General features: G+C 43.6%; 2 long non-coding RNA genes across 5 annotated transcripts in view; one reads left to right on the forward strand and one right to left on the reverse strand.

Annotated features, from left to right (window-relative positions):
* Positions 1 to 27,015, reverse strand: part of LOC109279190 (uncharacterized) — a 58,337-nt gene that overhangs the window by 22,269 nt on the left and 9,053 nt on the right. The window lies entirely within an intron of this gene.
* LOC109279191 (uncharacterized) lies at positions 21,190 to 23,415 on the forward strand. Its single transcript, XR_002086071.2, has 2 exons — positions 21,190 to 21,299; positions 23,177 to 23,415. It is a non-coding gene; the product is annotated as an uncharacterized LOC109279191 (long non-coding RNA).

Below are 27,015 nucleotides of genomic sequence, written 5' to 3' on the forward strand. Positions count from 1 at the left end.
ACTTGAGAATACTTTGCCCTCAAGTGGGTCAACAGAGCCTCACCTCCCCAGTTAAAGGAACAACGTAAATATGTGACAGCATGTGTTGCCGCCCTCCCCCAAGCCCTCTGCCCTCCACCCCTGTTCCTACCCTCAGTTCCAATTCCCCCGAACTCCCACCCCTACCCCAGGAGACGGGAGGTAATGAACTGAACTTTTATTTCCACAAACTTTACTGATTTCACATCACCTCCCCCATACACATACCCCCTGCCACCCAAGCAGACATTTATGGAAAGATCTCCCCTCAGCACATCGATGGCGACTCAAGTGACCATTTAGGGTGGACGTACAGAGCAAACGACCGAAGAAAATACTATTAAGCCTTTTAAAATCGACACCTAACAAAGGGAATCAGGGCTCAGTGAAACTACAAAACTTCTCCTCAGTGACTTCACTTCGAGCAACAGCACTGGATAAAGCGCGTTCATTCATTCGTTTACACACTCGGTAAAAGTGTATTTAGCTCGCTCAGCCTTGTTAGGTACTCATATACAGAGGTGAACAGAAAGGAGCTCACAGTCTAGTGTGTGCGAAAGGTTGGGATCATACTGTCACACAAATATAAAATTACAAACCGTGAGAGGCACCATCTAGGAAAGGTAAGTGTAAAACAAACGAGGAATTTGCCCTAAGCTGAGGAGTCAGGATGAACCAGAGCTGAAGGATACGGTGGTTCACTAGGCAAAGAGTGAGGGTAACGTGTTCCAAGCGGAGGGAAACAGTGAATGAAGCCCTGCTGATGTGCTAGAGGGGCTAAAGGCAGTAAATACTGGCCGGAGCTCCTCAACCAAAGAGAGTAAGGTCAAAAGTTGGCAGGGACCAGATCAGGCTGGTTTAGGGAGGCCGTGCAAGGAGTTTGGCCTTTATTCTGAGGCCAGTGGAAAGTCACTGCAGAGCTTTAAGCAGAGAGGGTACTATGATCAGATGCACATTTTGAAGACAAGATACAAACAAGCAGCTGCGTAAGATACGAAGTCCACTAACTGTCCCTTTATTTCTATTTTCCCCTTCCTCTATATACATGTGACCATCTGAGATAAAGACTACATTTCCCAGACTCCTTTGTAACTAGGTATGTCCATGTGAGTAAATTATGGCCAATGGTATATAAGCAGAGTTGTCGCCAGGGGGGGAGGAGCTTCTAAGACCCTCTTTTAAGAGGCAAGCTGCATGTGCTCTTTGCCCTCCTCTTTGTCCCTTCCTCCATCCTGCAGCTGGGAAACCGGATGCTGCCATCTTGGACATGAGGAAGAAGCCATGCATGGAGGGGTAATGAGATAAAGGATCCCAGGTTCCTGACATGGTGGAGAGCTTACCAGTCTCAGACTGCTCCTTTGACTTTTTAATTTATCGATGTCTAACTTACATACAGTTTTTATATACAAAAAATTCCTCCATCCATTTGAAGCATACAATTTGGTATATCTGACATTTGTATACATTCGTGTAATGACTAAGATTGAGAATATTTCTATTATGCCCAAAAGATTTTTCCATGCCCCTTGGGAATTCACCCTTCCCTGTACTCCCAATATGAGACAACCACTGACCGATCTGCTTTCTGCCACTATAGACTAGTTTTCATTTTCTAGAACTTTATATAATGAAATCATATAGTACGTACCCTTTTTTGTCTGACTTCTTTCATTCAGCATGATTATTTTGGGATTCATCCAATTCCTTCCTTTTTACTGCTGAGTAGTATTCTATTGCATGGATGTAACAGTTTGTTTAATCCATTGACCAGTGGATGGACATTTGGGTTGTTTACTGTTTGGGGCTATTGTGCACAGAGCTGGTATGGACATCTATGTTTAAATCTTTGTGCAGGCATATAATTTGCTTCTCTGGGTAAATAGCTAGCCATGGAATGGCTGCATCATATGGTAGATGTCTGTTTAGCAATGTGAGAAACAGCCAATTTTTCAAAGTGGGATAGTATTTTATGTTCCCACGAGCAGTGAATGGGAAGGTCACTTTTAAAATTTTTAGATATTCTTTTAAAAAATTTTTTTTTAATGTTTATTTATTTTTGAGACAGGGAGAGACAGCATGAACGGGGGAGGGTCAGAGAGAGAGGGAGACACAGAATCAGAAACAGGCTCCAGGCTCTGAGCTGTCAGCACAGAGCCTGATGCGGGGCTCGAACTCACGGACCGTGAGATCATGACCTGAGCCGAAGTCAGATGCTTAACCGACTGAGCCACCCAGGCGCCCCAAAAATTTTTAGATATTCTAATGGGTGTGCACTGGGCTACATAAATTTCTATGTGGGAAAAACAATCACCATCTTAATTGAATTTAAACCATGTTATTTTGGATTTTCTGTCACTCCAAGCTAAAGCTACCACTATGGAATACAGAAAGCAAGAATGGAAGGAGGAAGAGAAGCCAGGAGACTCCTTGTGACGTAGATAAGACATGGTGGTGGACCAAAGTCGGGGAGTCAGGGGGGATGGAGAAAAACGGATGGATTGAGGAGGTAATTAGGAAATAATGGATTTAGGCTCAGAAAATTAGGTATGGAGGGGGTGTCTGGGTGGCTCAGTTGGTTAAGCGTCCAACTCTTGATTTTGGCTCAGGTCACGATCTCACGGCTTCGCAGGTTCGAGCCCCACATCAGGCTCTGCGCTGGCAGTGCAGAGCCTTCTTGGAACTCTCTCTCTCCTTCTCTCTCTTCCCCTCTCCAATTGCGCTGTCTCTCTCAAAATAAATAAATAAATTTAAGAAAAAAAAAAAGACAGTTTGGTATGGAGGGTTAAGAAAATCACTTGGGTTACACAGCAGAGGAGCTGGGTCTCAGACCCAGGCTCATTTAAAGCCAGAGGATATTGTCAACCACTTTTCTCTTTGCTCACTAGATGTCAAGGTCATATGGAGGAGAACCAGCAACTGCTCCAGCTTCCACTGGGGCAAATCTCTGGTTTTTGGTCGTTGAGTTGTGCCTTTGTTTTGGTGCAGAGGAGAATGTTTTGGACAGGAGGAAGGAGGAGGATGTAAAAATGCTGATGTTGGCATTCATGAAGATTTTCAGTCATACTGGTACTATTTTTGTTAATACTTATAAAATTACTATTATTAATATTTATTTCTGTGGGTATCTCGTCCTTTAACTCCAATTCCAGGAATAGCAAGAAATCGGAGGATTCAAATACATATAATCCCATGTGAAGCCAAAAACTAAACCAAAAGCTTTGGGTAGATAATTTGTATTTCATTCTTATAATAATCCTGTGTTTTTTCTGCATTTTACAGATAAGGGAAACTATGACTCAGAGAGATTAAGAAACCTGCCCAAGGTCACACAGCATGTAAGAAGGGATGCTTCCTATGTTTTGGAACTTCACTTCCAAAGCAGAAGGATTATAAAGGAGGGTCTGTTGGGATTAAGATGGGTGAGGAAGAGCACAAGAGATTAAATAAGGACAGTGAAATGGTGATTAGCAAAGCTGGGCAATAGGGATGTGGAGGTTCACAGTACTTTCCTAATTTTGCGAGTATGAGATTTCAAATAAGTAAAAGAAGACAGTACACATCATTGCTGGTGGTGTAAATTAATACAATTTTTTTTGGAAAGCAATTTGGAATTCACATCAAAAGTACTAAAGATGTTTACCTCTGAAAAAAAAAGTCTCAGCATTTTTGCAGACTTCAACAATGGGCTCATGGGAAGGCATCCTAGGAAAATAATCCCCGTTATATGTCAAGACCACTAAGAGGATATGCATTCTAGAAGGGGTTATAATGTCAGAACATGGAAAACGATCATAATGAATATCAATAAAAAAGGAGTTAAAAAATTAAAAATAATAAAAAATTTAAAATGAGGTAAACAAACCATGGCAAAGGAATGTGTTGGTGTATTACGCCTTCTTGAAAAAAGCTCCTGCTGGAGAATACTTACTGATATGAAAAAATGTCTCTTAATAGGTTAAATAAAAGTAACAAAACAATTGGTACCCTATAATCAGATTTTTCCTTGATTTAAAAGAGAATGGATGGGGCACTTGGGTGGCTTAGTCAGTTGAGTGACTGACTCTTGATTTCAGCTCAGGTTATGATTTCACAGTTCATGAGTTTGAGCCCCACATTGGGCTCTGTGCTGACAGCTTGGAGCCTGCTTGGGATTCTTTCTTTTTCTTTCTTTCTTTCTTCCTCTCTCGCTCTCGCTCTCACTCTTGCTCGCTCTCTCTCTCTCTCTCTCTCAATAAATAAATAAACTTAAAAAAAGAGAGAATGAAAAGATATATATCAAAAATCAACAATATTTTATAAGTAGTAGGAATGTGAATGACTTTAAGCTCTTTGTATTTTCTAAAATTCTAACAAGAAATATGTACTTGTTTTCAGGTAAATTAGGAAAAGAAGAGGTTAAAAAGACTTTTAATATTAAATAACCATGTTTTATAGACTCAAAACTCAGTATATTTTAGAAATTTTTGAGTGATAACACACCTGAAGTAAAGCACACTAATTTCAAGTGCCCAACTTGATGATTTTTTTTTTTTTTTTTTACAAATATACACACCCATGTAACCACTACCCAGATCAAGATCTAGAACATTTCTGGCACCTCATGAGGTTCCCACACACAGCTTTCTAGTCCATTGCCCACTCCCTTCCCCTTAGAAGTAACCATTGTTTGGACTTCTGTAAACATTGACAAGCTTGTGCTTTTCTTTAACATCACATACATGGAATTATGCAGCCTATAGTCTTCTGTGTCTGGCTTTTGTAACACAACACAATATATGTGATCCATCTATATTCTTGTGTGCTCCAGCGATCCTGTCTTTTCTGCTAACCGAACAGAATTCCATTATTTAAATATACCATAATTTATATATTTATTGTCTTGTTTCTGGGGCATTTGGGCTGCTACTGACCACTAGGAGTAATTCTTCCGTGGACTCTGCTGTTCAAGTCTTTTTGTAGACATATATGACCATTTCTCTTAGGTGTATACCTAAGAGTGAATTAACTGCCAAACAGTTTTCCAGCGTGGTTGTACCATTTTATACCTCCACCAACGACGGTACAAGACCTTCAGGTGCTCCACATCTTTGCCACCTTTTGTGGTTGTCGCAGCCTATTAAATTTTAGCCCAAAGAGTTTTTAGTAGATATTCTCCAAATGCTAAGCAGATCTATAGCTGATGATGTCAAATTAACCGGGACCATTTTAAGTGCATGTGCTGGAAACCAGGGCAAACTAGTGTCCGCAAAAACAGGAACTTTCTGGTCGATGTCCCTGGGAAGGCTATGGAGTAGGTTAATGCTTCCCAACATTCTCCTGTCATAGTATAGATAGAAAATGACAACATGTGCAGAGTGCATGGGATAATACTAACTTGGGCTGACTCTGGTTGCAGTTGGAGGCAGTCTGCTCACCTCATCCCAGCTTGACCACTCAAGAGCCTGTAGAGACCAATCTCTCAGGATACCTACAACCCTCTTGCCTTTGCTGCCCTGGTTGAGAACCTCTGAGGTAGGTCACAGGTAGCACAATAAAGAGTGGCTGTGGGAACCAGGCCAAGAGATGAAACTTACTCCTTACAGGTCCATCTCTCATCCCTGTTTATCTCTTTATTTTGGCCTTACTCTTCCTCCACAGGCTGGGGATGGTAGCCACCCAGAATTCTCAGCTTCCACTTGCTATTTAAGAGAATGGGGGGGGGGGTGTCTCAGTTTCCCATGGCTGCTGCGATAAAGTACTACAAACTAGATTCCTTAAAATAAAAGAAATTTCATTTTTCACAGTCCTGGTGACCAGAAGTCTAAAATCAAGGTGTCTACAAGGACATGCTCTCTCTAGAGGAAGGCTCAGGGGAGAATGTCCCATGTCTTTCTCCTAGGTCCTACTGCTTCCAGCAATCCTTGGTGTTTCTTGGCTGTAATATCACTCCAATCTTTGCTTCCACCGTCACATGGCATTCTCCTCATGTGTCTCTGTGTCTCTCCTGCTCTTCTTAGAGGGTACCAATCATATTGGATTAGGGCCCATCCTACCCAAGTATGACTTCATATTCATTTAATTATATCTGTAAAGATCCTTTCTGAATAGGGTCCCATTCACAGGTAACAGGGGCTAAGACTTCAACATATCTTTTGAGGGAGACACAATTCGACCCACAACAGGATGGCTATTCTTGCTCTCTAATTCCTAACATTCCGGTAAATCCCGATTCGGGCCATGTTTTCAGTTGCTCAACTAATCACCATGTCCCAAGGATGCAACCACATATTTAACCCCAAGATGGGGCCAGAATAGTGGTGGTAGTGGGCAATGATTTGACAGTTTAATACCCAAAGGTCACTTGAAGTAGAGAAGGAATTCCCCCAAAGAAACCAAAAGAAAAGGTATGACCAAAGTGTGATAGGCAGATGAAAATAATAACTGCCATAGTTCGCTCTAAATCATTAGGTTAAATCATTCAGTGTTCTAGGGTTATATTTATTACTATTATTTATTATTTATTTATTTATTTATTATTTATTTATTTATTTAATTATTTATTATTATTTAGTATTCCATTGTATATATAAAGCACATCTTCTTTATCCATTCATCAGTTGATGGACATTTAGGCTCTTTCCATAATTTGGCTCTTGTTGAAAATGCTGCTATAAACATTGGGGTACAAGTGCCCCTATGCATCAGCATTTCTGTATCCCTTGGGTAAATTCCTAGCAGTGCTATTGCTGGGTCATAGGGTAGATCTCTTTTTAATTTTTTGAAATTAAAAAATTTCACTGTTTTCCAGAGTGGCTGCACCAGTTTGCATTCCCACCAGCAGTGCAAGAGGGTTCCCGTTTCTTCACATCCTCTCCAGCATCTATAGTCTCCTGATTTGTTCATTTTAGCCACTCTGACTGGCGTGAGGTGGTACTGAGATACTTTTTATTTGTTCATTTTAGCCACTCTGACTGGCGTGAGGTGGTACTGAGAACTTTTTAAAAATAGGTACTTAAGGGGCGCCTGGGTGGCTCAGTCGGTTAGGCGTCCGACTTCGGCTCAGGTCATGATCTCACAGTCCGTGAGTTCGAGCCCCGCATCGGGCTCTGTGCTGACAGCTCAGAGCCTGGAGCCTGTTTCAGATTCTGTGTCTCCCTCTCTCTCTGGCCCTTCCCTGTTCATGCTCTGTCTCTCTCTGTCTCAAAAATAAATAAGTATTAAAAAAAAAAATAGGTACTTAAATTAGTGGTTACACCTGCCTTAAAACTTGTCTAAAGTGAAATTGTCAGGCACATGAAAGACTTCCTGACTATTGAGAGACTCTCATGGATAAAATGGTTGCCTTAATTTCTGAGGCAATGTCAGCATAGGTTCATTACAAAGAACGCTTTGAGAACAATTATAAAGTATAGATACGTACCAGACCACAAAGAAAGTTATTCTAAGGAGTAGTCTTGGAAGTTGAGAACTGTTATGGGCTGAAATGTGTTCCCTAAAACTCACGTACTGAGTGAGATCCTAGCCCCTAGTACCTCAGAATGTGACTAAATTTGGAGATAGAGCCTTTAAAAGGTAATTAAGGTAAATGAGGTTTCCAGGATGGCCTCTAATCCAACATGACTGGTGTCCTTATGAGAAGAAGAGATTCAGGCCAAACACACAGAGACAGAAGAAGAAATAGCAAGAAGGCAGCCATCTTAAAACCAAGGAGGGAGGCCTCAGAAGAAACCAAACCTGCCAACACCTTCATCTCAGATTTTTTGCTTCCAGAACTGTGAGGAGATTAATTTCTGTTGTTTGAGCCACCCAGTCTGTGGCATTTTGTTACGACAGCCCTAGCAGACTAATACAGGGACTTACAAACAACACAAAGGGTTAAAATAGGTTGTGGACTGCAGTGAGTGTTCTGGTCTTACCACTTGGTCATGGTGCAGGTTCCTTGGGGGCACACGCCCCTCCCTCGTTCTTGGGTGTGCTGTGTAGACACTCAGGCAGCTCCATGGGTACATCTGGATCTGGATTGCGTTAAGCACGTTAGTGATGCCCAACTTTGATGGGCGCAATTTCTGTCAAGAATGAGTTCATGACCCAATCTGGGCAAATGGGGCTTGAAAGGACTTTTGTTAGAGGCTTACAGGAAAACAACTTTCTTGCTTTTCGGAAAGAGCCACTTAGAGAGACTTTTCTCTTTCTATAAAATGTGGAGGAGGAAGCAGACAGCCCCTAGATCTATTGACCCCCATCTATGACCATGACTTGACGTTGTTTTACCATTTCATGGTCCCCAAAGAAGGAAGAAGGTAGAGAGAGGAAGAAAATCATCTTTGAGAACATTTTTGAGTTATTAAGGTTGAGAGGACTTTACGATGACAAGGGACAAGAAATGCTCTTTCTTATATAAATCTGTTACTTTAACTGAAAGCATCTTACTCTAATGGTTAGAAAATCAAATGTGTTTTTAAAAACAGGTGTGTTTTACCTTTGTAATTTTATTTTTTTAATTTGCTAATGTTCATTTATTTTTTGAAAGAGAGAGACAGAGTGTGAGTGGGGGAGGGGCAGAGAGAGAGAGGGAGACACAGAATCCGAAGCAGGCCCCAGGCTCTGAGCTGTCAGCACAGAGCCCGATGTGGGGCTCGAACTCACAAGCTGTGAGATCATGACCCGAGCCGAAGTCAGACGCTTAACTGACTGAGCCACCCAGGTGCCCCTTTACCTTTGTAATTTTAGAGAAATAACTAAAAGCAGGCAGCAGCACTGAAACTCAAAGAATTACTTTTGAAAAATTGCATAACACGAACAGTAAAAAGCAAAAGGAACTTGCTAGGAGGAACCCATTTCTAAACGCCGAATAAAAATCATTATAAGAAATTACAATAAGCAATTACCTTTTCCAGATTATCTACTATGTACTAAGCATGCTGTGTGCAGTATCTCATCTAATCTACACAACAACCCCATGAAGAGGGTCCTATTACTATCTCCATTTTACAGATGACAAAACAAAGGTTTTGCTCCACGTGACTGTAAGAAAAAGGCTAAACAAGGATGGAGTCCTCCTAATGTAACTCCAAAGTCCCCACTGTGAACCAGTACACGCGCACGCACGCACACACACACACACACACACACACACCGCCCTTATGCATGTAGCATACATAAGTCTAATCCTCACACCCTTTTTCCAAGGTAGAGCCAATAACAGATGAGGAAATTCATGCTCACGGAAGTTCAGTAACATTAGAAGCTCCCAGAGCTAGTGCGTATGCAAAGAGGTGAACCACAGGGCAGGGAGTGTTAAATCTTGGAGACCAAACAGCAAGGTAATTGACATATGGAAGGAACCATCATAACTTGGCACCCAATGGGTCTTAAAGATCCCTATTTCATCACCTTTTTTTTGTACTTGAAGATTTAAGGCCCAGAGAAGTTTCATACCTTGCCTGGGGCAACACAGCATGTTAGTGGTCGGGTACAACTAGGACCCAGGTCTTCTGTCAAGGAGATTTTTTTCTAACACACAAAACTGCCTCTGATGAGCTTCGTGTCTAGGGTGCTTGCTGAATATGCTTGATTTTGGAACCTTTTCCTGTCTTAACGGAGTAGGTCCAACCCCCAGGGCTGTTTTTTCTGATAACAAGGGGGCTAAGCAGAAGTTGGGCCATGAGAGGTTAGAGCTTTGTGTGTTTATACAGGAGGCCCATTATCCCTCAAGGACCTCCATAAAGCATCAACTTACGCTGACTTCCGGTGAGTCCCCAAAGTAGGTAAAGGAACCCATTATGTCATACCGGGGGCTGATTCAGACAGCTCCATAGAAAGAAATCAGACCACTTAGGAGAGCCAGACTGAAAGGAAATTGGAAAGCACAATACCATGGAAATACAGGTAAGTTTTAAATGCTGTTCCCATGGAACATAATTCATTGATAGCTCAAGTGGTCTCTGGAAGCATTTTTAGTAAGAAAAGTAATAAATGGGGTGCCTGGGTGGCTCAGTCGGTTAAGCGTCTGACTTCGGCTCAGGTCATGATCTCACGGTCTGTGAGTTCGAGCCCGGCGTCGGGCTCTGTGCTGACAGCTCAGAGCCTGGAGCTTGCTTCAGAATCTGTCTCTTCCTCTCTCTCTGCCCCTCCCCCATTTGCGCTCTGTCTCTCTCTGCCTTTCAAAAATGAATAAATGTTAAAAAAAACTTTTTTTAAAGAAAAGTAATAAATGTATTAAATATAGTGCTTGACAGCTTTCAAAGGATTTGAAAATTTTGGCCCCATGCCCACTCCCTGGAGCAGATACCATCTCCACTTTATAAATAAGAACATAAGATATGTGAAGGGGTTCTAGCTGGTAACTGAGCTGTCCCTGTCCTCCTCGTCTTTTAACTCCAAACTCTTTCTACTCCAACGAGCCGTAATCCCACAAATCACATGCTTTCGCCTTGGGTTGTGTCCACGCAGCCGCAGGTCAAAGCTTGAGAACCAAGTCACCACGAGGAAAAATACCAACATAATAAATGCTTCTATTTAGGTTTTATTTTCACAGGCTACTGAGTCTATTTAACGCTGTTTCATATTCGCTAGCTGTGTTCGTGCACAGAACGGTGTTGGTTAATTTGGCTCCACTTGACTTGCAGAGTGGTAGATTTTACCACCCTTAGCTGTGGATAGCATAGTGGTTCAGAGTTCAGATTCTGAGGATATGGATCGGAATCCCCATTGCTATCTGGGGATATTGGGTAAGTTGTAAAATGGGGATATAACAGTGCTGAACTCCGAAGGTTATTTGAGGATGAAGTGAAAAATAGTATCTGAAAAATGCTCAGAACGGTGCCTGGCGCACAGGATGCCCTTGATAGACGCTAGTGGTTAGTATTTGTATTGCAATCAACACTTTGATCTGATCGTTATTATTGATGGCCCAACCAAAATTTTACTTTGCACGAATATTAGCTTCAGAAGTACACCTTTCAATGCCAACACTGCATTTGGGATCTGTTTATTCCCGTATGGTGAAAACCGTACATTCATTCATCTCCATGTATTTTTTATACGGCCCAAAGCCTGTCTGAAAATATTCTCTCACTTACTCCTCCAACAACAGGAGGACTGGAATCCTTTTCACACTGGATAGATAAGGGATCGGAGATTCAGAAACTTAATTATTAAGCGTCGGAGTCAAAATGCAAGCAAGGTCTCCTGACTCCGCAGTTAGTTCAGGAAGCTGCACTTTGATGCTTTTTGGCTCCTAAATCACACAGCTGCTCTTTGTTTACAAAGCTCCCCCGACACTCCAAGTTCCCTTGCTAGGTATGATGGCCCTTGTTTGATACTTCCCCGGCATCAGCGGCCTTCCTGTTATTAGAGAATTCACTTGCCCGCCTCTCAGTTTGGGCGGGACCAAGCCCACACCCAACTCCAGGTTGGATCTTGTCTAGTAAAGATAGCTTGCCTTTGTCTCTTGGCCAGGTGATTGGATGAGGCACGGGCACGTGACCCCCGTTGTGGGCCAATGAGAGGTTACAAATCCCAGGTTTTCAGTGGTGACATTAGAAGAGGTTCCTTGTATTTCTGTGTTAAGTGCCGAAGGAGGGTTACAATTGCTTTAGTTATTTTGCTCTTACGAGGAGGGAGTGGGAAGCTACCAGGGGGTGGGAGTGGCCATGCATATAAGCCAAGGATGAAGTCAGCAGTAGTGAACGTAGAGCCAAGTAACGGAGAAAAATCCCAATCCTTGGTGACATAAACTGCTAGAAAAAGCCTAAACTGAGGCCAGCATGCACTCTAGATTTTTCAGTTACGAGAGTCAAAACTTTCCTTTTATCACAGAAGGCTTCAAGTTGGGTTTTTCAGTCACTTGCAAACAAGAGTTCTGATAGAATCGACCTCCCAATACAATTGACACAGAACCCTCAAAGAAAAGGAAAGATTCAGGCTGGGCTAGTTCTATAATTTTGACATAGGATATATATTCTTCACATTGCTGGCTCCCACTTCTAAATTTCCTTTATAACTTATTTTATATAGCACCTATTCAAAAGTTAATAACCCATTTTATTTCCCATCAGGAAGGGGAAAAAAGTGGTGGGTATGACGTGCCTCTATTATAAGAAAGGAAGGAAGGAAGGAAGGAAGGAAGGAAGGAAGGAAGGAAGGAAGGAGAGAGAGAGAGAGAGAGAGAGAAAGAAAGAAAGAAAGAAAGAAAGAAAGAAAGAAAGAAAAGAAAGAAAAAGAAAGAAAGAAAGAAAGAAAGAAAGAGAAAGATAATAAAGAAAAAAGAAAAAGAGAAAGAGAAAAAGAGAAATCATTGCTACATGATTTGGACTATTAGGACCTTCTAATAAAAAAAATGGGAAAATTTAAGAAGACCACCTCTCAAGGCCAACCTCCCACGAACACCTTCTTTTGTTATATTTGAGTCTCTGACATTTGCTACCAAATCTCTGTCTTTTCCTTTCATCTCCCTTCCCTCCCTTCTATCCTATGATTCACCCCATCTTAATTCCTTTTCACTTTTCCGGATATCCGGGACATCTCCCTGGCCACACTGCATGGTCGTTCAGCTTCCATTTCACTGTAGCACTTCACCTAGCCCCTGAAATCCTGCCCCGTCGCAGACTTCCTGCCCTCGGTGTACACAATGATTCAGCGTTCCACGCATCCATGACCATCCTTTTCAGGTGGTTGAAAATGAATCCAAATGAATACCAACTGGTTGAGTTTCATGGATTCATCAAATCTCAGGATTAAAACAAATTAGCTAGCTAGTCCATTGGTTCTAACTGGTGTGTATTGATCAGCTATGTGAAGTATTACAAACAATGGAGTGTAAATAGCTCCAAGGGGCGCCTGGGTGGTTCAGTTGGTTAAGCAACTGACTTTGCCTCAGGTCGTGATCTCACAGTTTGTGAGTTCCAGCCTCCTGTCGGGCTCTGTGCTGACAGCTCAGAGCCAGAAGCCTGCTTTGGATTCTGTGTTTCCCTCTCGCTCCACCCCTTCGCCGGTCACACAATGTCTCTCTCTTTCTCCAAAATAAATAAACATTAAAAAAAAAGTTTTTTAAATAGTACCAACTAATTAAGTTCTTGAACTTAAGACAGTAAAACAAAGATTGATAGATAGCATTGTATTAAAATCAGAGGCTCGGTCAGAAAACATCTGTAAAGGCTGAAGTTCTCCGATCCAGACTGTAGAAAGAACCCCTACAAACCAGTAAGAAAACGTGGCATTCAAACAGACGCTTCAAAAAATGGGATATTCATATGACTAATAAGTAGATGCCATGTGTACAAACTTATGACTTCCTTGGAAGACGCCAGTGAAAACCACCAGAAACCAGAATGATAAACAATTGGAGCTCTTATAACAAGGCTCACCGAACTGTGAAGAGGCATAGCCATTTTGGAAAACTACTTAACGTCTACTAAGCAACTTCTTATCTACCAAAGCTGAGCACATGCAACCTATGACTCAGCATTTCCGCCCCATGGGGGTATCAGGGAACTAATTAAATACCGCTGAACACAGACCCAGCTTCTGGGGAGTCGTATTCTCAAGCCTGTATGAGAGGGGGACCTGGGCGACTCAGTCAGTTAAACGTCCTGCTCTTGATTTTTGGCTCAGGTCGTGATCTCATGGCTCATGACACGGAGCCCCGAGCAGGGTTCTGTGCTGACATTAGGGAGCCTGCCTGGGATTTTCTCTCTCCCTCTATCTCTCCTTCTTCCCTGTTCACGCTCTGTCTCCCTCTCTCTCTCAAAATAAATAAATAAAGTAAAAAATAATAATAATAAAGTCTGTATGAGAGGTGGAAGAAAATTCCCCAAAGGCAAAACGACTCTTGAAGCTTCCTTAAGTTGCCCATAAAATACGGTGTTCAGATATACTACATCGGCTATTTAGTGTGTGCTAAGCACTTTACAAAACACAGTTCATTTAATCCTCATAACTTTATGAGATGGGTTTTATCATCCCGGTTTTACAGATGGGCTCTGAGGGGTAAAAATAAACCAAGGTCACACAGCTAAATCAGGACAGGGTTTAAACCTGATCCCGGTAAGTTCCCACACTCTTACCCATTCTGTACCACCTTTCTAGCCAATTGCTTACATTAGGATAGGCAAGCCCTATAAAGGAAGGGAAAAGAAAACAGGTTTTGAAGTTTCCCCCAGCCCCAATTTCCCACACCCCTATTTCATCCACCAACCTAGATGCTAGCCTGCCTCAAGGAAGTGGTGGTTTTGATACTCTTCTCCAGTTTCCCATTCAGAACCTTGGCCTAGACCAGGACTCCATGAACTACAGCCTATGGGCTAAATCCAGCCTGTCACCTGTTTCTTTAAATAAAGTTTTATTAAGGGGCAGCTGGGTGACTCAGTTGGGGTTAAGTGTCTGACTTCGGCTCAGATCATGATCTCACATTCACGAGATCGAGCCCCACATCAGACTTTGTGCTGACAGCTCAGAGCCTAGAGCCTGTTTCAGATTCTGTGTCTCCCTCTCTGTGCCCCTCCCCCACTCATGCTCTGTCTCTTTCTTTCTCAAAAAATAAACATTAAAAACAAACAAACAAACAAACAAATAGTTTTCTTGAAACATAACCAGATCTGTTAGTTTATCAATATACTATGGCTGCTTTTGCACTACAATGGCAGAGTTGAACCATTGCAACACAGACCATATGACCCTCAGTGCCTACAGTATTTATTATCTGGCTCTTCACAGAAAAAGTTTACTGTCCCCTGGCCTAGCCTAATAAACTTTCCTTGCAGTCAAACCCCTATAAGGACGAGGATGAGGTTGCATTCACCATTCAACAAGCTTCCTGGTCACCCAGGTCCTATCCCAAAGGACAGCCATCTGGATGCTCTGCGTTCAGAAGAATTCCGAGGGGTCCCAAAGTTGCTTTCTGCTCCAAACCCATCCTCTTCCTCTGGTAGCTAATCCCGGAAGGACTTGTCTGGGAGCAAGGTAACCACAGTCATCTGTGTGAACTGCATTTATGTCTAATTACCCCACGGCGTAATATTGATTTTGCATATCCTTTACAACATCACATTAAGTTTGTTGCAAGCCTTATTTGATCCCAACACTAAACTCTGCTCATGCATATTCCGTCTAGTGGCTCGTGGAATATGGCCAATTGCTCACAGTTTACACAAAATCAAAGGGAACACCGGTCAGAACTACTGAGCTATTAGCTCGTACCCCAAATTAATTCTTAATGTGTAGCCGATGAAAGGAAACTACTACAAAGCTAACAGACCAGAAAGAATTTGAGATCTCCAAAATGAAATATCAAGAGAGACCCATTAGTAAGTTTATGAATTGCGTAGTGATTTAAAATTTCTAAAGCCAAAGCTATCTGCTTGAATTAATCAATTTCTGTCTTGACTAAAGCATTCAGTTAAATAGCACTGGGATTTCCTGAATACATCTGAACTTTGCAAATTTGAATTTTATGCCAGGGAAGGAGACAGATATATCTCCCTATCCTAGAAGTTCAATTCAAGGCGTAAACTTTTAATAGTAATAGCTACAGTTTTCTAAACTTTTAAATTGGACGAGGCTCTATTTTTACATGCATTATCTCATTTAATGCTCCCAACAGCCATATAAATAGGTATTATTATTATCCCCATTTTACAATGGAGGAAAGTAATGTGCAGAGTGATGAAGTAGCCTGCAAAATTTCCCAGCGTCATCTGGTTAGACCCACGTGTTTATTCTTTTATGTCCCGTCGTGCCTTATACACATCTCATAAAAAGTTATGGATACCCATCTTTTGCTGGGAGAAATCCCACTTAGGTTTTCTGAGAGATGAGGCTATTATTTATTCCAAAAGCATAGGTTGCACGACTATGAACCACCAGGCACTGTTCTGTGTTTTGCAGGCATGATTTCACTTTGTTCACAACAGCCCCTGAAGGCCCATCGTTACCTTCATTTTGCAGATGAGTCACCTGGGCCTCAGAGAAGTTGAGTAACTTACGCACCATCACGGTGTTAGTAAATAACAGAGCAGGAGGGACTCAACATGGGTCTGGGCATTGGGATGTGTGCAAAGTGCTTTGATGCGCCATCTTGATACGTCAAATGAATCAAGTTGGCGATGTTGGGCCATCGTGTATCTGAGAGGGTGTGTGCTGACGCTGGGGCAGGGCCAAACAGCTCTGCTTCCTACAAAGAGTCAGGAACTTAAAGTTCCCCAGAGGCAGAGAGAGGAGAACAACACTGGAGGCTGGTGTGGGGGAAAGGGCACCGACGGAAATCACCAAAGTGTAGCCAAGCGGGGACTTTAGAGGGAAGAAATCCTAAAGGAGACGTGAAAGTTGTTTACGGTGGTGTGTGTGCCCAAGTGTGTGCGTGTCTGTGCACCGCGATATCCCTCCCCTTAGCCCCTCCTCACCTCACCGGAATACTGTCAGAAAAGTCCACCTTGCTCACTGATGTGTAAGGAGGTTCTTCTGGGGTAACTTAGTGAGGTGCCAAGATCAGGACTATTGCAAGGCCAAAACAGAGACTGCTCCTGCGGATGCAAAAGCCCAAGCCCAAGGGGCCCAGTGACATCTACCGTAAGTCATTTACAGGGAAATTATTTCTGTTCCTTCTTGCCAACCACACGGTTCAACTGAATTAAGTACTCTTTAGTGCCAAGTACTAAACAGGAAAAGAAAAAAAAAAAAAAAGACTCATCACAGAGTGTTTGAGACCAAACTTCTCTATCACTTACTATGAAACAGGCACTTGACCCACGTTAAGTCATTTACCCTCACCGCAACCCCACGGAGTAGCTGCTATTACGATTGCCATTTTACAGAAGAGAAATTGAGGCACAGAGGAGTCAAGTGATTGAGCCAAAACCACTCAACTGCTAGTAGGCAGCACAACTGGGACTTGAACTCAGGCAGACCCATTTCCGAGCCCATGATCTGGACCACTGCACTAAACCACCTTGGGCACGCTGCCTGGAGTGTAGTGCACGGAGGAGAATGACAGGAATTGCGGGGCCCTACCCCCCAATCTCTAGTTGCTGAGTTGGCCAGAGTGTCCATACTCTATCTAGTATTCTTCCTCGAGGTACGTTTCATTGGCATTGTAGGTAAGGTCAATGGCGCTTGGCTGCTGCTGGGCCCCTATTTTGACGTGTTTGGATTCTTCATACAGGAAAGGCACTGGGGATGAGGTGAAGCCGACAAGCCAGATGTCTGGTCCCCAGGCTCTGCTCTGCTCTGCTCTGAGCACAGCTTTCTCTGCCTGATCACGTCCAAGGGGCAGGTTTGTCTGTCATCGGCTCACCTGCTGCTTCAAAAAGAGACTGTATTTGGCAACACAACAAAGCAAAGCTTGCCTCTGACCAGAACACGGGGACCAGGACAAAACTAGCCGCGAAGTATGAAACATTTTTTTTTTTTAATTTTTTTTTTTTCAACGTTTTTTATTGATTTTTGGGACAGAGAGAGACAGAGCATGAACGGGGGAGGGGCAGAGAGAGAGGGAGACACAGAATCGGAAACAGGCTCCAGGCTCCGAGCCATCAGCCCAGAGCCTGACGCGGGGCTCGAACTCACGGACCGCGAGATCGTGACCTGGCTGAAGTCGGACGCTTAACCGACTGCGCCACCCAGGCGCCCCTGAAACATTTTTAAAACCTGAAACACACTTAACTCTTTGAACCTTGGACATTGCTGTGGCTTAAAACTTCTTTCACAAGGCGGGGTAAAAACATAACAAAATTAATGGAGGGATCCCTCCAGCAGCACGGCTAACACCTTCTTCTTGCCCCAACTAAGACCCAATCATCACAACCAGAGCTCCAAATAAATTTCTCACCTAGGATGTAGTCCGGTCCATCGCTCCTTTCCAGGAGACAGAAAAAAGGCTGAGAACTGAGGACCCAGTGCAGTTGGGAAATGGGAGGAGGGAAGAAGGTTCTCCTATTAGAGGAACCATTAACTTTTAGAGTCATTTCCACAATAACATTAAGCCATTTACTTGGCAATTATACAGGGAATAAACATTGATAGGGTGCTCTGTGAGCACAGCTGCATGTCAACATCTGGCGTCACCTCTGGCATCCTAGAGGGCACATCTGCCATCAGGTAGCTCTTCTGGAGAGCCCCACACCAGGCCCTCCGACTCTGGAGAGGACAGGCGGCTGCTTGTCGGGAAGCATCAGCCAGCGAGGTAGGGGAGGGGCGCCCTGCCCCCGCCAGAAAGTGTAGACTCTGTTCAGTCTTACGTGCAGAGTCAGGACCTGTGCTACTTTCCACAAAACAAGTGACTAAACTGGCAGAAATAAACACCAGAAGCTCTTGAGCACCGATAATGTGCCAGGTGCCATCCCATGCACTCTGTGTGTGAGTCTTCGTAACAGGGAGGTGGGGGCGCGTACTTTTCTTGTTTTAGAAGCGAGGTAGGGATGGATTAGACACTCGCGCCCACACATCTACCTAGTGGCAGAGCCGAGAACACAGTTTTATTCTGACCGCTGGATCCCATGCTCTTCACCATCACCCTGCACTGCCTCCCAAGTGGGAGGCAACAAAGTGCTGTGCCAACAGATTATTCAGGGTCCTGGCGAGCTCAGACCCTCGCAGCTGTATTTCTGAGCACCTACTCAGCGTAAGGCCTAGCCAGTGAACTGAGATGTGGGGAGCACACCCCCGGCCCGGTCTCAACAGGGGCAGACTGTAACTCTCCACCTTCATGAAAAGTACGCCCCCGTTCCCCCTCTCTCTCTTGTACCTTCTCGTATTTTCCCACTCACCACTCTTTCCTTCTCCCTTTGCCAAAGTCATGACAAGAGACAGCCAGGTGACTTACGAGGAGGGGCAAAACAACTGTTTTAATCCATCCGTCTAAGTCCTCCCCTTCTGAGTCATTTTCTAGGTCTCTAGCCACATGCAGATAATAATGTACATGTTTTCCCAAAATGATGTTCAGCGAAAAGCCTGCCTCCCACCCAGGCCCCTACCTGCCCCGTGCCCATCCCCCAAGCTCAACCTACTAGGATTTTCTCGTGATTCCTTCCAAACTTTACGTATACATAGGACACTGCACACTTACGTTAGCCTCCCTCATTTCTTGCCATTTTTTTGAGTTCTTCCCTGTGACTACTCAGAGCATATTCGTTCCCTTTTTTAGCCGCATAATGCTCCATTTTATGGTTCTACTGTGTTTATTTACCCTTTCACCTATTAATGGACATCCAGATCATCTCCAGCCTTTTGGTATTCATAAGTTGGTGCTTTGACTCCTTGTGTCTACACTTCCACTGGTTAGAACTCAGTGAGGAGGGAGGTTGATGGGTTTCCCCAAATTCCAACACTCTCCACCACTGCGATCTATCAGAGCAAGGAAGTAAAACACACTCAGCGAAAGCCCCACTGTAAGAAGACCTTTCTCTGCCAGGAGAAACTGCCATGTCTATCTTTCCCCAAATATTCCATTTCTCTTTAGCCCAGAGAGAACGTGACATCCTGAACGAGGTGATCTATACAGGGAGTATTTTTTAAAACGATAATTTCTAGGGGTTCGTTGAGGTAATATAAAATTCAACCGAGCCTAGCCTACCAACTCAAGAGAGGGCCAGGTAGGGAGGCCTTTGCCTCTCTGACTGAGCCCATCAGGGGCTAAGCAATTGTCCTCTCCCCTAAGACATTCGCTGCCCCAGCCCTCCCCCATCCGAGTCAGACATGCATGCCTGCAGCTGTGAACATGCCATGTCAGTGCTAGATTTGTCACCAAGGAATGATATGTGTTTCTTCTCCTATTCCTTTAAGGTTTTTGCTAAAAACAGCTGTGGCAAGCAGCCACCCCTTGGAATGAGACTAGCACTAAAAAATGAGAACGAGGACAATCTGGGTGCTCTTTGATTTGTCCTACCAACCTTGCCGCGCCACATTCTCAAGCTGTCTTCCCGCGCCACCCCCCTCCCCCCCCCCCCACCGCAAGCCTGTTATTGATATTGTTGGTGTCCTCCCCACATTCTCTTGGGTGGTAACATTTCAGGGCGCGCTGGTCTGGTTTGCAGTGCCCAGCATCTGCATCCTTTTACCTAAGGGCTTTCTCCAGCTACCAGAGTTCAAACTTGCACATGCGCAAGGTAGGCTGGAAGGGCTCAGTAGTTAACCCCACCACCACGACTGCCGGGTGGCCTTCAACCAACAACTGACCAAAGCTGGTATAAATAAGTAACCCAGCTCCCTTGCCACTCAGGCGGGATAAGTCTAAGGATTGCATTGTATGCTGTTTTCCAGTGTCCCCCAGCAGGGATTAGGCTCATTGTGGTAACTTGCTTGATAATATGACATTTACTGGCCTTCCTTTGCTTGTCTCACTTCCTCACTCCCTGCTCGTGTTTCTTCATTTTCTACGTGAACTATGGGCACTGAAATCCTTGTTTCAAGGTCTTCTTGGTACCAGAAGTTCTTCTAAGAAGCAGTGTCTCTGGAAATTGCGTCACAGATGGCAACAAGGACCAGCTGCTGGTGTCAGGTGAGGTCTGTTAGCATCACAAGAACTAAGACTGTGGGTAGTCTTAGAATTGGATTGGGACACAGGGGAAGAAGAATGCAATAAGAATTGGCAGTATACGGGAGATCAACCGTAATTATTGAGACCTCTGGATGGCTCAGCTGGTTGAGCATCCAACTCTCGATCTCAGCTCAGGTCTCGATCTCAGGGCGGTGAGTTCAAGCCCTGTGTTGGGCTCCACATTGGGTATGAAGCCTTTTTTTTTTTTTTTTAAAGGGAGGGGTGGTGATTATGAGGACTGTGGGGTGGGTTGGTTGCTTAGAGGTTAAGTGCAGCAGGAACACTGAAAGAGAATGAGAGGCTAAAATCATCCAACTATCAGCTCAAGTTACGGTGTAAAAGCCAGAAAGCCCTCATAAAAGCCCTTAAAAAGAGCTCTCCTGTAGCCAGACAGTAGATGTGCTTAAAACCAAGCACAGGATCTGACTGTGTGAACAGCAAACTTGCAAAGCATGTGGAATTCATAGCCCCGGCAAGTCTCCAATGCTCAAGTCAAGGTCCTGATAGGGCAGGGGTACTGGAATTGACCATGTATTCCAGGTATGGATTTGCCTTTCCTGGCTGTAGTGCCTCAGCTAGCTCTACTGTCTGAGGGCTCGCAGAATGTCTGATTTATTGTCATGGATCTGCAAGACATTGCCTTGCCAAAAGACTCATTTTATAGCAAAGAATGTATCATAAGAACCATGGGATCTACTGGTTCCACTTCATACCACATCACCCAGAAGCTGTTTGCCTAATGTACGATTAGAATGACTTCATAAAAATGCAGGTAAGATGTAACTCGGGAGATGACCCTTTGCGGAGCGAGGTACTTTAAGATGTAGCGTATACTTTTAACCATTGGTCACCATATGGTGCTGTGTCTCCAATCCCTTGGGCTACATGGGTTTGGATACCAAGGAGTTGAAGTAGGAGTAGCTTCTCTCACCATCATTCCCAGTGACCCACTTAGAGAATTTGTACTTCTCATTCTCCCAACTTCAGGATATGCTAGGTTCTGGTGCAAGGGGAAGAGAATGTTTCTACCCGGGACACAATAAAAGGCACACTAAACCAAAACTATAGCTGATGCCTGGCCATTTGGGGTACCTAACTGCTAGTAAGCCAGCATGCAACGAACGCAGTCAAAGCTGTCTAGCAAAGCTGTCAATCTCAATTATTATAAGGAACCTAGTGAAGGGAGGGAGAAGTATGTCCAGAACTCAGAGAAGGGAGGCACCCTGTGGTGCTTCCATGTGCAGTGATAACTGTGAATGGGCAACTGCAGTAACCACAGCTTGTCAAAGACAAAATAATCCAAGGCTCAGATCCTTCAAGGATGGAGGTCTGGATTGCCTTAATGTACAAACAACTTTGAGCAACGGAAGTGCCAGTGGGGATGAGGGGAATGAGAATAGGGTAGAAGGGCAAGAGTGGATGATGATGATTTGTGGCCACAGGAACACCTGTAGCAGTGAGGACCTCAGTTCCCTTAGCATGGGAATTTGTCCCACAGATTTTCTGTTTTTAGTCTTTTAGTTTACTTTAAAGGAAGTATGACTGGCCATCATCTTGAAGAATCAGTGACAGAACAGAAAGAACTTGAACGATGACAGGGGTAGATCTGAATGGCACAAGGGGTGGACTGTAGCCGGCAAGCTTGTGTGCAAGCCTTAGCATTTAGATGCATCTCTTTACCTAAGGACATTTTCTGGCCACCAGGGTGCACTCTCCTCATGCATATGGCTGGAAAAGTCAGGAAATTAGTGCTCTGGGAGCAATTCTTACCCAGAAACCAACGAAGTTGGTGTGTAAATGCCCCGGCTCCCTTTCCTTTTGGGAGGAATAACTGTAAGATGTGTGTTCCATGGGTTTCCTAGTGGGATTTGTCTTCAGTCACCCACACAGTAGTTTGAATGACAACAAACCCATTACTGGTTGCTTTCCCTTGCTCACTTCAATTCCCTTCTATTGTAATAGTGCTTCCTTCACCTTGCAAGTAAACTACTTGCATGTGAATCCTTGTCTCAGGGTCTGCCTCTGGGGGACCCAAACTAGGACACTGTACTCCATACTCATCTAATACGCCTGAGCACGAATCTGAGGAACTGATTTCTTATTAAAATGTGAATGGCTGATAGGGCCCAGGGAAGTGAGTTTAAAAGAAGAAATATCCTTAAGGCAGTGGTTCTGAAGCAACAGGCTGGACACACAGAAGCCCTTGACAGGTGTGCTGACAAATTATGATCTAAGGGTAAGACCTATTTTTGTAACAACCAATTTCACTTATTACACTGTCAGACAGGCTTGTAAGCTGAACATGTCCTTGGGTACAGAGTAACATGGGGCACAATTTGCAGCATGTGAGAATAAAGAAGCCCAGCATTATATGGAGCCACAGGATGAACGTGTGTTCCTCTGAGAGGACGCAACAGATTTCCAGGTCAGGTTGACTTTGCTCAAATAGCGACACGGGGTTGAAAAACAGCCATGTGACTAGAGGGATAACCACAGGTGATTGCATAGACACTGAGTCACTGCAGCAGTGACTATGTTGTAATTATGGTTGATTTGTTGAGGGTGGTTGAGTCTCTTCATCCCTTCAAGCTTCAAAGTGTGTCAAAACACACATACACACACACACAAATCTTTCATTTTGGATTTCAGATTACAGTCAGTGGGAGAAATCTGGGAGGAAGAGACAGCAGGGAAACCTTTTGGGAGACTGGAATCATATTCCATCACCACCACCATCACGACTACCACTGCCATGGACTTTTGTAGAGAGGTTTCACTATATAAGTTGTTTTCAAACTGGGTTGTGGGGAATCCTAAGGGCTCTTAGAACCCAGCAGGTTCTGCCGACAATGAAAAACTTGGTGCCAAATAATAAATATTTAAAAACAGTTATTAGTTTTGTATATTGATTTTGTTAGAAAAAATTCACCCACTAGAAGTACAATTTGAAAACCATAGATGTGCATGATCATTTTATTCTTATAACCACCCCCAGCTTGCAGGTGAGGACAGCGAGGGATTCAATGACTTACCCAAAGTCATGGACTACACATGAGCTGAACTGTGGTGCAGAACCACACAATGTCCAGCACTCTTTCCTCTACATTCTACTATATTTGAACACTGATGATGAAACACGTGGTTTAGCAATTTCTTGGCCATGAAGTTATTTTGTTGAGAAGGGGCCAGAGAACAGTTTATAAAAGTTCTTAGAATTTGGGCTGTTCCAAGAAGCGTACCCAAATATCTCCAGTTCATTCTCTCCCTGAGCTATATCCAACACATGCTATTCCAGGAGGTGCTTTGATGGGACATGTTCTCACAGCCTGTCCTACGTGTGTGCCACACCCTCCAGACCCTTCGGGCAGCATTCAGAAATACCCCTCGTAGCAGTCAGCTTGGCTGCAGCACGGCTCCGGAATAAAGGCGTGAGGCTTATGAAAACAAGCATTAATTTTTCCTGCACACAGGTCTGCAGGTTGGCTAGGGCGACTCTGCTTCAGTTTGAGTTCGGGTCTACTCCATGTGGCTCATCGTCGGAGGCCAGAGAGAAGGGGCAGTAGCTATCCAAAGTGTGCTCTTCTCATGGTAGTTACACAAGGGAAGCCGAGCAGTGCACACGCTATTTAAAGCCTCTGCGAGAGTCACATCCATTCATCTTCCACTGGCTAAAACGTGTCAATGACCAAGCCCAAAGTCAGAAATATACTGTGTCCTAAGCTGCAAGGGAAGTGAATGAAAAATTGCTGACTAATACTCCAATCTATCACATTAGCTAAAAATATGATTCCCATGAAGGGAGGCCAAGTACCTCTTCCCAAAACCCTCTAAATCCACAAACTGACACAGTCCTATTGATGAAGTCAGTCCCAGAAGCTGCCAAGAGGAGACCTTTCCTGAGAGCCCCAATGGGAATGTGAAGTGACAGTGTCCCAGGCTAGAGATCCCCAAGATGGAAATTACCTGGTTGCCTCTGGGATATTTAAAAAACCCACTACTTCACTCCCAGCGATCTGCCCTAAATCAAACTTCCAAGCCTCCCATCATAGAGGATGGGACCTTCAGGCAGAGAGAAGGGGCAGATGTGGGTGATTTATAAGCTTCAGCTTTAAAAAACCAATTTCTAGCCATGGAAGCATTGGCCACCATGCAGAGCAGTGCGGTAACTAGAAATAGACACTCTCGACTTCGACAACGTAAGTCTCTCCATATGTTGGATACTGTTGGGTCCTCCACCGAACTCTTCAACATCCACTTACCCTTTTCCCTTCCAAACACACTCCTAATTTTGCTCAGGGGCCTCCCTTCCTCAAGGAACAATGACCCACCCGACACAAACTCCGGGGGATAGGCCAAATTGGTCAAGAGGTAATTCCATTCCCTTTGGCCGTGCTTGGCTCAGGGACAGATAAGTGACCTAGGGTCAGCTTATGAGACAGATTGTTCCTGTGGGAAAAGCTTGCTGGAAGGAGTGGGGATGGGCTTCTGGAAAAAGTTACTTCACTCTAAAAAGAAAGCCCCAAAAAGAAACTGACTCTCTCTCTCTCTCTCTCTCTCTCTCTCTCTGAACCCTGCTCTGTCTAGATATTCCTTCTACTGCCCTATTTCTCCCTGAAGATGAAAACAACAGGAAGATGGCAGAGAGAGACTTGGAAAGGACAGGTGTCCTAAGGACATCACCAGACTACTGAACCTGCCTCCCCTGAAGGTTGCCTTAACTGCATCCTTACTTTTATTATTTTTTTAATTGTTTTTTTTAAGTTAAAAACAAGTTTTAACTTAAGCCTTTATTGAGCTATTCATTTTTCTGTCTATACAAGTTCAAATAAATAAAAAAGGCATCCTTACTTCTAAATGAGGTAATAAAAGATCCAGGTGTGTGACTCACTTAACTCACTACTAAAGGCATCTTTCCCCATATCTACCATTTACTAGCAGTGCGTTTGGGCAATCGCTTAATTTCTCTAACTCCTTTTTTTGCAACGGTCCTGATGCCATAGGATCTTTGTGAGGGTTCAATGACAAGGCATATGAGGTATTTGCAAACTTTGGTGTCCAGTGTCTGGTAAGGGTGCAAACGACCCACAGGTATGTTTTTTTTGGTACCATCAACCGAGAAAGCGCAGGCCTGGGCTAATCACTGCCATTTCTATACTTCCCTGTGTTACTGTCCTCTGGCTGTTGCAACAAAACCTTCCCAATGGGAAGGAGCTGTGTCTTTTTAGGGTGGATGAGTATAAGGTCTCCCATCTTAACCACTAAAGCCTGCAAAGGGCAAAAGTCTGAGGCTGAAAGGGAGATAGAACATACTTTTACTATAAAATGTTTTATAATTATTACCTGTTCCGGATTTGTAAATTAAAAAATGTTTTTTGGGGAGCCTGGTGGCTCAGTCAGTTAAACGTCCAACTCTTGATTTGGGCTCAGGCCAAGATCTCATGGTTCTTGGGTTTGAGCCCTGCATTGGGCTCCACGCTGAGCGTGGAGACTGCTTAAGATAATCTCTCTCTCTCCTTTTGCCTCTCTGCCACTCGCACTCTGTCTCTCTAAAATTATATATATATATATATATATATATAATAAAAAATATTTTGGGGGGCTCCTGCTTGGCTCAGTTGGTAGACCATGCAAGTCTTGATCTTGGGGTTGTGGGTCGAGCCCCACATTGAGTGTAGAGATTACTTAAAAATAAAAACTCAACACAAATATTTATTCGTGTATAATTAACACACAGTGTTATATTTTACAGGTGTACAATATAATGATTCCACAAGTCTGTACATTTCTCATGCTCATCATGGTAAGTGCACTCTTAATACCCTTTATTTATTTCACACATCCCCATATCCACTGTCCCTCTGGCAACCACAAATTTGTCCTATGTATTTAAGAGTCTGGGTTTTTTTGCCTGTTTTTAATATTTACTTGTTCATTTGTTTTCTTTCTTAACTTCCACATGAGTGAAATCATATGCTATTTGTCTTTTTCTGATTGATTTATTTCACTTAGCATGATATATCCCCTTAGGTCCATCCATGAAAAGATCACAAATCATCAGGTAAACGCAAATTAAAACCACAGTGAGATCTCACTTAACGCCTGTCAAAACGGCTAAAATAAAAAACACAAGAAACAACAAATGTTGGTGAGGATGTGGAGAAAGGGGGGCACTCATGCACTATTGGTGGGATTGCGAACTGGTGCAGCCACTGTGGAAGACAGTCTGGAGGTTCCTCAAAAACTTAAAAAAAGAATTAACATATGACTCAGAATTCCACTACTCGATATTTACCCAAAGAAAACAAAAACACTAGTTCGAAAAAATATACGTGCCCCTATGTTCATTGCAGCATTATTTACAATAGCCAAGATGTGGAAACAACCCTTGTGTCCATCTGTAGACGAGGGGATAAAGAAGATGTGGGATATAAATCAGTGGAATATTACTCAGCCATGAAAAGAAGGAAATCATGCCATTTTCATGTTCT

This window comes from Panthera pardus, unplaced genomic scaffold (genome assembly GCF_024362965.1).
Source record: "Panthera pardus isolate Hobbes unplaced genomic scaffold, ASM2436296v1 HiC_scaffold_12, whole genome shotgun sequence".
In the NCBI taxonomy this organism is placed as follows: domain Eukaryota; kingdom Metazoa; phylum Chordata; class Mammalia; order Carnivora; family Felidae; genus Panthera; species Panthera pardus.